This window comes from Vanellus vanellus, assembly GCF_965231255.1.
Source record: "Vanellus vanellus genome assembly, chromosome: 7".
NCBI classification, from domain to species: domain Eukaryota; kingdom Metazoa; phylum Chordata; class Aves; order Charadriiformes; family Charadriidae; genus Vanellus; species Vanellus vanellus.
The window spans coordinates 1,825,089-1,835,328 of record NC_138912.1 but is presented as its reverse complement, the minus strand read 5'-3'; positions in this window follow the sequence as shown (position 1 = coordinate 1,835,328).

The window sequence follows — 10,240 nt, the reverse complement described above, 5'->3', positions numbered from 1 at the left end:
GGGGGCAGAGGGGCAGAGACACTGCCTCGGCCCTGGTGTCTGCCTCTCTGCCCAGGAGGAGTGGAGCCCCTCCACCAGTGCCCACCCTTGCTGGGAACCCCCTTAACAACCTGTCCAGCTCCTCTCCGTGGGGTTTAGGCCCCTGAAAGAGGGCAAAATGGGAAACTGTGAGTGACAGGGAGGGGGAGCACAGGGAGACCAATGTCACAAAACTGGGAGGGGTGGCTGACACACTGGAAGGCTGTGCCACCATTCAGCGTGACCTGGACAGGCCGGAGAGTTGGGTGGAGAGGAACCTGATGAAGTTCAACAAGGGCAAGTGTAGGGTCCTGCTCCTGGGGAGGGATAACCCCATGTACCGGTACAGGTCAGGGGCTGACCTGCTGGAGAGCAGCTCTGTGGAAAAGGACCTGGGAGTCCTGGGGGACAACAGGATGCCTGCGAGCCAGCAATGTGCCGTGGTGGCCCAGAAGGCCAGTGGCATCCTGGGGGGCGTCAAGCAGAGTGTGGGCAGCAGGTGGAGGGAGGTCATCCTCCCCCTCTGCTCTGCCCTGGGGAGGCCACATCTGGAGCACTGTGTCCAGTTTGGGGCTCCCCGGGTCAAGAAGGACAGGGAACTGCTGGAGAGGGTCCAACAAAGGGCTACGGAGATGAGGAGGGCACTGGAGCATCTCTGTGCTGAGGACAGGCTGAGGGCCGTGGGGCTGTTCAGTCTGGAGAAGAGAAGGCTGAGAGGGGATCTCAGCAATGCTGATCGATATCTAAAGGGCGGGTGGCAAGATGGGCAGGTGGGGGGGTCCTAGGCAGGCGGGGGGCCTTGGCACGGAGCCGCAGGCGAGGGGAGATACAGGCATTTGCCCTTGGATATTGGCAGTGGGGAGGGGTTGGCTGAGTTATTGGCATGGCCGAACGGTTACAGCTAACTGCGAGGGGCCGGGGCTCATTCAGCTCAAACTGGGGGTGCTGTGCCTTCCGCAGCCCCTCTGGCAGAGCTGTGGTTGCCCCCCAGCAGCGGGCTGGTGCCACCAGCCGAGGCCCCGGCCACCCAGCGCTTCCTGTGATGTTGAAGGAGCGCTCACCGCTCCACGAAGGGCTGATCAATATTTGAGCCTACCTTTTGTTGCGGCTGACAGCGCCCGGCAAAGGTTACACTTTGCACTTTCCCTCTGGATAAAACACAACATAATGTCTTCTTTCAACGCTTTTCAGAATTGCAAATTGCCCGCTCCTGGAAGTGAGGTCCGGCGTGGTACTCGTAGGCAGCTTTGCCGGCACCAGGCCGGGCTGGGTTCCAGCAGAAACGAGACCCATAGGAACCCCGGTTCCTCCCCAGCAGCCCCGAGCCACGGCCCTGTGGCCTCCCCTCACCGGAGGGAAGAGGACAGAGCTCAGCGGGAACCCCCCGGCTTCCTCGGGGACCCTCCGCTCCGGGCAGCGTTTGAGCTGTGGAGATGCGGTGCTCAGGAGAAGAATTAAAACCGAGTGGAGAAATTAGAGCTGTACGTGCACTGGAGAGCGCAGGTAGCGGGGAGCAGAGCGCAATGCTCCACGAGTGGTGCTGGAGCTCCTTCCTGTGGTGGCAACGACGAGTTACTTGTTGTGTGCCACCAGCTGCGCACAGGGAGGAGATGTGCCCCAGTGCGCATCTGCCTGGTGATGGTCCCTCCATACCCTCCATCCCCTCCATCCCCTCCATCCCCTCCATCCCCTCCATCCCCAGTGCTGTGGGGAGAGCAGCAGCCCAGGGGGGCCGTGGGGAGAGGGGCAGAGCAGCCTGCCCGTAGCCATCTGCTCCGCGGGCTATATGGGCTAACGGGTTGAGTTGTACGGTGGTGCCAACCGGTTGTGTGGTGGCCAAGCACTTGGCTGGCCGTATGGTCACTCGCGGTGTATTCCTTCTAGAACACTATTTGATTACTGCGATCACGCCTGTTTTCCCAAGCAGGAATGGTTAGATAGTCCGTACCGGGTATGTAAGCACGGAGCAAGGGGAAGACAACGCGGCTCAGGTCCCACGGGCGTGCTCAGCGCTCGGCACCGGCCGCGGCGAGGGGTCCAGGGAGACCCCGGCTGGCCCCAGCCCACCGCGGTGGGCGGCCAAGGCAGAGCCGCCCGGCCAAGGTCCTGCCCCCGCTCTTCTCGCCCCACGGAAAGCAGCAGCGATTTGCGAGTTGTGCACGCGGATCTTCAAAAGAACAGGATTTGGCCCTTAGTGCTCTTTTGATGTATTTTTTGTATGTAAATAAGGTTTAATTTCTGAACTTTGAACAGTTTGCAGATTAGTTTATTAGAGTGTTGTATTATTAAGTTGTATACTCCTGGGGTCAGAGCGAGGCGTTCGGAAACCTCAGTGAACATTATTTATATTGTTAAACAAAGTCAAGAACTTCAGACATCTGGTATTCGCCACAAAAGCAGACAGTGAAAACAAAGACATATTTGTAATCATACTCAGTAGCCTTTTTATGTGAAGTAATTACTAAAATAATCTAAAGACATGGATCAGATTATTAATGAAAATTACAGCCCGCAAACTACTGTAATATACATCTCTACCTTTCATAAAGCAGACGGGAAGCTGTAGAAGGTAATGAATAGCCCTGGGGTTGTGCAACGCCAGAATTCCTACTTTGAAATCTGTTGTCTCAGCTGATGAGCTCTAAGGGGAGTATTAGCAGACCTACTGCTGATTGGGCTGGAGATGGTAATTTTGAACTCTACTCTTTCTCGCTGATGTACTGATTTTGCTCTTTTTTGCGCTAAAGAAACTAAGTATGAGTTATTAATGAATTCCTTTTAATATGAGCATTTATATGCGTATAGCTGGGTAAAATTCAAAATAAGGTGGAAAATATCCAGGGCTAATTCGCCTGTACCAACACAGCAATGGCAAGGGGGAGCCGAGCGCACGAGTAGGAGCGGCAGCCTGCACAGGCTTCCCCGGTGGCCGCGGCTCCGTCCAGGCTGTCACCGCGGCGCCCGGGCTCCGGGCCGTGGGTTACGTTGGCTCCGCCGGGCGCAGTCGTACCCAGACCCAACTGCCAGATTGGATTGAGGTACGTACGCTGGTACAGCTGTACGCCAAGCCCGAATGGTGGCGTCCGTGGGGCTGCGCCTTGCCCCGAGAGCCGCGGCGGGACGGCGCACCCGCCCGCAGGTGGAAGCGAACCCTCCCGGAGCACGACAAGCCGAGCAGCGGGAATAAAATTGCCCCCTATTTTCTCGCGCTAATGAATATCTCGCAGAGCAGAAACAGCCCCGCGCTGCTGCGCAGTCTGGATTTTCAGCTGCTCTTTAAGTTTCTCTTCTTCTGGAAGCGGTGGTTGAGGCTCAGCCCCGTCATCCACTTCCTCTTACAACCGCCACCGACTTCAAAGGGAATCCTGCCGGCAAAATAGCTGCGGAATTGTGTCAGTCGTTTATTTGCTCCCAAGATTAGATAATTAATGAAGATAGAATATTAAAGTTACATTTACATAAAGCTAAGGGTAATCTTAAAGCGTTCTATTATTTTGTAAATGACCCGAAGTTTGTAACGCATTTATAATCGTGAATCAGGAGACAAGTCCTTTCAAATAAGGAAGTACAATTTATAATCTCAGCTTCCCTCATTATTTATTCATACTGCTGTTGAATCCGCCGCTCTTCCAAACCTGCCACACCGCGGAGCGTGCTTTACCTGCCAACGCTATTCACGACAAAGTTAGACTAAACTCTGCGTTCGAGTCACTCCAAACTACATCAAGAAGCGAACTCCAAACAGATGGGTTTGCTCGGACCTATTTATTCGGAAATTCTACAGGACTTGTGCTGTTTGGGGTTCCCTTCAGGTTTAGACGTGTTCTACACATGAGTTACTGAAGACAGCGATGGCAAACCCAGACATTTACTATTTTCACCATAAAGCCATGGAAAATACCAATCCCTTTCCACTCCAGTACCGTATTTGTGGCAGTGCCCTGAACAGTTCCCGTCATACGAACTCATTGTTTTGCTCCTTTCGAAATAAGCATCTCTCAGACATCAGGGGTTTGTTTAAAGCCGATTACCCGTTCCCAGGGGCAGTCGCTTTCCCACCCCTGCGATGCTGAGGAGGGATTTCCATCGCGCTGGTGGCTTGTGCCCGCGTGGCCCTCGGTGGCGGCGAGGGTTCAGTAAATCAGGTCTTTAACCCCAAAGCAGCAACAGCAAGAATCCCAAATTCCTCATCATAACGGCCGGCGCTAAAACCAAGTCACCCCACTGCTTTTCAACTTAGACAGCGACATTTTTGTCAAGAAATGGGAGAGAAAAACTTTTAGCCCTTATTCTAACACAGCTGCCACCGCCTCTGATGTGGCAAAGTGATTTGCTGCGCGTAAAGACTGGGCAAGAGTCAGTTTATAAAGGGCAGGATTTCGTGACTCGGCTGTTAGTGGGATTGGAATGGCTTCAACACGACCGTCACCGGAACTGTGGAGTGGATGTAATGGACAGAAAATTCAGAATGTTATTTACTAACTATTCTAAATGATCTAATCTTCGATGAAATAGTATCTCTTTACTAAATTACTCGAAATAGCTGTTTCCCGTTTCTTCCAAACCCTTTTAAAAATTACTCTTCTGAATTCTTTTCCTTCTTGGCTTTTGCTCGGGAGTCCACCTTTTAAAAGCTTCAGAGACTCTCACCTTTGTGAGCTTCTGAACGACGGACTCAGAACGCCTTGCGCTTCCTGGGCACCGTCCAGGTAGAGCTGCTGAGTTCAGGCAACTTTCTGCTCTTTAAGGGCTTCTTATGGCATCGGGAAAACCCCCCTTTGCGGAAGCCCTGAACAAAGCAGCATCCGGGGGGGTGCTGGGGGCGGCCGCGGCGAGCGCTGGGGATCGGGGTGGGTTCCTGGCTCCGCTCCTTGCGGGTGAGGGCGAGGGTGGTGGGGTTTGAGCTGTGCCCCGCGTTGCAGCGAGGCTGCTGTGAAACGGAACGGCATCCCCACGCTCCGCTAAACTCGTGTCTTGTTTTTCCCCGGGCGGGGACGAGCCTGGCCTGGGACGGGAGCGAGAAAGGGAGAGATGGTGTTGATATCTCTTTACTGATTAAGGCCTAATTCATAACAGCGCGTGTTTAACCAAACAACTCGGTGGGTCCCAATCTGACACTTGGGATGTCACTTGCAGAATTGAGGTCTTAACATTTTGGGTGATCTTTTTTTAACAGTTCCAGCTGAGAGGGTGCCGCTGGCATTTAGTCCATTGTAGGTGTGGAAATGTGAAAGCCATCCTGCAGCTTTAATTCCTCTGCTTTGAGCTCTCTCATATTTTCCATCGGTTTCCTTATTTGCTTAGATTTTATAGAATCACAGACTGGTTTGGGTTGGAAGGGACCTTAAAGATCAGCCAGTGCCACCCCTGCCCCGGGCAGGGCCACCTCCCCCCAGCCCAGGTCGCTCCCAGCCCCGTCCAACCCGGCCTTGACCACCTCCAGGGATGGGGCAGCCACAGCTCCTCAGGGCACCCTGCGCCAGGGGCTCACCGCCCCCATGGGAGAGAATTCCTTCCTAATATCTAAATCTCCCCTCTTCCAGTTTAAAACCATTCCCCCTCACCCTATCACTCCATGCCCTTGTAAACAGTCCCTCTCTAACCTTCTTGTAGGCGCCCTTCAGATACTGGAAGGGGCTCTGAGGTCTCCCCGGAGCCTTCTCTTCCCCAGGCTGACCCCCCCCCCACCTCTCCCAGCCTGTCCTCCCAGCAGAGGGGCTCCAGCCCTCCCAGCATCTTTATCCGCTGCCGTCCTGCAGAGCGGCTCTAAGCGCTGCTGTTTTAATTTGGAAATATGCAGATTCCATAGGCGCGTTCTTCCTCCCTCCCTTCACTGGTGCTGGGCCCCGGGGGGCTCGGAGGGGCGTCACGCTGTGCTGGCGGGGCTGGGGACGCGCGGGGTGGCCGGGGACCCCAGCCGGCGACGGCAGTTTGCTTCAGCGCCACAGCAGCAGTGGTGGAAGGAAGGGGTGAAGGGCAAGAACGTAAGAGGAGAGGGATTATACACGGGGCAAAGCTTCAGCGGCTGCGTGTGCGGGTGCTTGCGTTAATGTAATTAAGAGGTGAAGGTTAATAGCCCGGTGTCAGCCTGGAGGGGGAGCCGGGCAGGATCTCCAGCGCACTCAGCTTGCGGAGCTCGGGCAGTTGGGCAGGGGAAGAACGGACAACGGGACCGGCGTCTGATGCTCCGAGAGAGGGGATCCCCTCACCACTGTGCTCCCCACGGGGTCGCCGTGCCCGGCCGGCGCCTTTACTGGCCATCACTGGGTGGCAACAGCGCCGGCGGAGAGCGAGCCCGCGGCCAACAGGTGCCGGGACAGCCCCGGTAGGGCACACGGGGACAAGTCTTCCCCTTCTTCTGTAGGTCTGTATCCATCTGCAGCCTCCCCGAAACTTCACAGGCCTCTCACTGTGCAATTACAGGAGGATTTTAGTCTGATTATACATGAAAAACTCCCCTCTATAAAGAAATTCAAAGATCAGAGACTTTTTCTTTTAAGTGTTACATAGAAATTTGAACACTCCTGCTGCTTATTACAAAATGTTTCTATCAGGCGCTACGGAACTCTCAGCCTTTATATGTTCATTGTTAGAATTCTTTTCTCTATTCAAATGTTAGATCACTGCCACCCATTTTTTTTTTTTTTTACTGCAATGTATGTTAGGGAAGTTTTAATTACAGCCTGAACAGAATGCGTAGTCACAAGTCATTGTTATGGATAGCATTAACAGGACCAAGAGAATCAAAACTAAAAAAAAAAAAAAAAAGACATTTTTGTCCTTCAGATATGTGAAAATGTGAATGCAAATTCTATAGTCTTATTTTTTTCTGATCCCCACTGTTCTCTAATCTTATCAAATATACATTCCCATATTCTGAGTCAGACTGATAAAGCAGCTTGCCAGAAACAAGTTGCATTAGATTCCGGAGAGCACATTTTCCTGGTAAATCCAATTTCACAATCTTTTCCTGGTGACATATTAGCCGTTCCTTAGTATAGAAAATGTTCTTGGCGTATCTCAGCTACCGTGTCGCCCACCGCCGCGTGGCGTAATGCAGCCGCGCTGTACCTACGCTCGCTCTCCGGGCACCGTTCCTCACTGGAAAGGCGGGATCCTTTCACCGCGCGCTCCCCGTTCGCCCTTTCGAGGCAGAGGCCAGTACGGCTCCCAGTAAACATCCCCGTTACCGGTACCTGCCTCGGCGCAGTGTATCCGCACGGTTAGCGGTTGATACCGCTGTTTGTCTGTGAATGGAGGTGCCTCAAGGTTCATAAATCTGTATGCAGTAGTATGGGTTCTCGAACAGCAATTCATTTTAATTATGTGAGACATAAAAAGACCACCTACGGATGAGACAATACAGCTGTAAGATTCTCAAGGTTCCTATGGGGAATACTTCATAACTGAAGTATGTTTTCCCCAAGGAATTATACTACCATTTGATTTAATTTTTAATTTTTACATTTTAATCAAAAATAGATCAAATGGTGGTGTTATCTCCTGGGAAACATACTTCAGATATGAAGCAGTCCATGTTCCTTTTAAATATGTAAAGCTGCCATTTATGTATAACTCATGAATGACACCCTGTGTTGCAAGCAAATATCATGCGGCGATTTCTATATTGTTTCAGTAACAACACTATAATCGTACACAAATATCGCCACACCGGATTCTGCAAAGCCAACGGCATTAAATCGTACGGACTTCAGAAGCCAATACGATCCGGACCCAGTGCCAAATGAGAGCCGCCACCTATTGAACATGCGCACATTAATGCTGGCGGAGACCGCGTCCCACGGGGCCGCCAAGCGCCGAACCAGTCGTTCTTCGGGTTTCTGAAAGCTGTTTTCTTGGGTGGGGACGTTACAGCGCGGAGCGAAGCCCGACGCGTCCGCATCTGGCGGTCACGGGTGGGAGCCCTGCCACCTGCACGGCCCCGGAACGGCCAACGGGTTTGTTCAAGGTGGTGAGGAGGTGTTATTTGAACAGAGGATGAGCTGCAGATCAACGAACGGCTGTTCGAGCTCCCTGCGATTTTTTTTTTTTCTTCTTCTTTTAGTGCGTATTTGAAAGAAGGCAAGCTGGCCGGTGTTCTTCTTGTCGACTTGAGAGGGAGTTGGGAACAACTCAAGAAGGCAGAGCAGCGATGGGTCTCGGTGCCGCCTGACGTGGGACGTTTCGTGCTGTACCTGCAGACTCCACTTTTCCGTAACCGTCACTTCAAGTGACATAACTGTCCCCAACGGAACCTCTCGGGGCGTCTCTGAGCAATATAGACATCCGCGGTGTTAATGTGCCGTTATCCTGAATGGAGGGTTCGTGTGTGACAAAATGCCACGGTGTAACTCTTCATTTCGTAATTACTGCCAGTAATCAAGGCAAAAATAGCATTATTAATGCGTGACTATTGACCCGCTCGTACAGGCTATGCCACTGTGTTCCCAGGAACCTCCGTACGGGGTCCTCAGGACTGCTGCTGAGGTTTTCATATTCATACAGTTTGCCCAACTAATTTAGACATAAACACCACTAATTTTTAACATACTATTTTCAACATATATATCGTGTATGTATAAATTTGTCTCTGTAGTTAGTCATACACAGACTGCCTTTAAACCCCATATACTAACCACAGAAATTTGGGTTTCCATCTTTTTTTTGGCCATCAAGATGGCAAGTTGACACGCGATTATCATCAAATGAATAGTTAAGCGGATGCTCGTACCGTGGTCCATAGCAACTAAACCTAGTACAAAAATTTTACGTAACATAGATAATATATTTATTATTTTCATCAATATTACATTTATCCTCCCTACCCCTTTCACAGTTGCTCCTGTGCTTCTTGCTGCTTCAGACATCAAACCAGGATTAATTCTCATCTCATGCTTCATCTGCTTACCTTTATACAAAATGTATGTACGAGGCCAACCGGCCCAAACCCTGCTCATCTCTGACAGAGAGCTATTCCACCCTCAGTGCATGCAAGAATAGGTGGAAAAAGAAGAATAAAACCATAAGCAAAAAATTATTCCTTCCTCCTCCCTCCCGTGGGTTCAATATTGCCGTTCCCGAGGACAACTGCTCCTTTTCCAGGACTGTCCCGCGTGGCCAAGGTTGGACTCTTCCAAGGCAGACAGTTAAAACCCATTTTCTCCAGAAAGGAATGAAGTGCAAGGGAGCAAGTTAACCCGTACTTATTTACCAAACAAGTTTCGTTTTGGATTTTCGTTTTGGCAGGTTAAGGTAAGGGCTTTGATGGGCAGTGTGTGCCCTGTACGTGGTGGAAGAGCCGCGCTGCGCCCGGCAGCTCCTCAGGACAGCTTTGGGCGGATGATCACCCCGTCCCCAGATGCCTTGGCCACCTCGGGAGCTGGAGGGGACGGGCTGAGGTGAACATGGGCACCGCGCACCGCAGCAGCAGGTCAAGGCCCCGACACCCACGCCGAGCAGTGGTTGGAGGGTCCACGCTCCTAAACTTCGGCTGCCGCGCCGAGCTGGAGGTGCCCAATGGAGCAGTGCCGGGAGAAGCCGCGGGGCAGCTGGAGCCGAGGTCCCAGGGTGGGTTCCTGCAGAAAGAAACCCTTTGCTGTGCGCTTGGGACCGCGTTATCAGCTGCAGCGCCGCACCGCGGGTGGCAATGGGCAGGGGATCTGCCTGAAACCACACTGATATGAAGAAAAATGATCATCTAATTAAAGTCTAAGGAGATCACAGCTTAGAGTCACGAAGGCACTGACACCCGCGTTTCTACTGAAACCCACAGGAACCTGGGTCTGACCCTCAGGTGCCCCAACCACAGGAGGAAAAACCCAATTTGAAGACACAGACAGAGAGGGTCAGTCCAAAAATATTAATGTTTAACTCTCTATTAAACCAAAACTTCAGAGGATTTACTTTGGTTCAAAATACTGATTCTGCATGTCATTCACACAGGTGGCCCGGGAGGGGGAACCCTGCGGGGGCTGCACCGCACACACCAAACCCACCGCGACACAAATGACAAACAGCTTTTATTTACCTTCACACCTCGGTGTTGGCAGAGCGCAATTCAATTATTAACGGAATAACAAACCCAGGCAATTCCAGACTGTAGGCAAAGTGGTGTTTAATGCTTCTGCTTTTGTAAGTAACAATTTACAAAATACAAAGTTAAAAATATTAGATTATATCATTTTAACCTGAATTAAAAACAGACCATGTGCCTATTTTACTA